The following is a 1,569-nucleotide window of genomic DNA, read 5'->3' as shown; positions in this document are numbered from 1 at the left end:
ACTCGGGAGGCTGAGGCAGGAGAATTGCCTGAACCCAGGAGGCGGAGGTTGCGGTGAGCCGAGATCGCGCCATTGCACTCCAGCCTGGGTAACAAGAGCGAAACTCCGTCTCCAAAAAAAGAAAAGAGAAAAGAAAAACAGAAGCACTGGAACTGAGGTGTGAACACTCCTTATTCACTGCTATAGGAGGATAGGAGGTCCGGGATATAAAAGTCCTCACCAATTTATTTTTTTGAGATAAGGTCTTGCTCTGTTACCCAGGCTGGAGTACAGTGGTATGACCATGACTCACTCCGGTCTTTACCTCCCCAGCTCAAGCAATCCTCCAGCCTCGGCTAATCCAGTGGCTGGGATTACAAGCCACAGAGCCTGGCTTTTTTTTATTTTTTGTAAAGATGGGATCTTGCTATGTTGCCCAAGCTACACTTGAAGTCCTCGACTCAAGGGATCCCCCACCTTGGCCCCCCAAGATGCCTGGACTACAGGTTAAGAGCTACTGTGTCTGGCCTTCACCAGTTTTGTTTGTTTGTTTTTTGAGACAGAGTCTCACTGGGTCACCAGGCTGGAGTGCAGTGGCACGATCTCAGCTCACTGCAACCTCCGCCTCCTGAGTTCAAGCAATTCTCTGCCTCCGCCTATGGAGTAATTGGGATTACAGGTGCCCACCACCACGCCTAGCAAATTTATTTGTATTTATTTATTTATTTTTTGATACAGAGTCTCTGTCACTCAAGTTGGAGTGCAGTGGCACAATCTAGGCTCACGACAACCTCTGCTGCATGGGTTCAAACGATTCTCCTGCTTCAGCTTCCGCATTAGCTGGGATTACAGGCAACTGCCATCGCACCTGGCTAATTTTTGTAGTTTTAGTAGAGATGGGGTTTCACCATCTTGGCCAGGCTGGTCTTGAGCTTCTGACCTTGTGATCCACCTGCCTCAGCCTCACAAAGTGCTGGGATTACAGGCGAGAGCCACCGCGCCTGGCCAAGATCAAATTTTTAACTCAGGATATACCCACAGTAGAACAGAAAAGTGAAGATGACAGAAGGCATTATGGTGATGTGTCAAAATCTGGAAGAACTAAATTCATTAGCCAGATTAAACACTAGTAGAACTTTTTAAAAATTTTATTTATTCATTTATTTTTTGTGATGGAGTCTTGCTCTGTTGCCAGGCAGGCGTGCAGTGACACAATCTCATCTCACTGCAACCTCTGCCTCCTGGGTTCAAGCGATTATCCTGCCTTAGCTTCCCGAGTAGCTGGCAGGTGCGCACCACCACACCCAGCTCATATTTTTGTATTTTTAGTAGAGACCGGGTTTCACCATGTTGACCAGGATGGTCTCAATCTCTTGACCTTGTGATCTGCCTGCCTTGGTCTCCCACAGTGGTGGGATTATAGGCGTAAGCCACCACGCCAGGCTGAAACTTTTTTTTTTTTTTTGGATGGAGTTTCGCTCTTGTTACCCAGGCTGGAATGCAATGGCGCGATCTCGGCTCACCGCAACCTCCGCCTCCTGGGTTCAGGCAATTCTCCTGCCTCAGCCTCCTGAGTAGCTGGGATTACAG

Source organism: Cebus imitator, unplaced genomic scaffold, assembly GCF_001604975.1.
Source record: "Cebus imitator isolate Cc_AM_T3 unplaced genomic scaffold, Cebus_imitator-1.0 Scaffold228, whole genome shotgun sequence".
Classification (NCBI taxonomy): Eukaryota; Metazoa; Chordata; class Mammalia; order Primates; family Cebidae; genus Cebus; species Cebus imitator.
Note: the sequence above shows the minus strand (reverse complement) of the source record.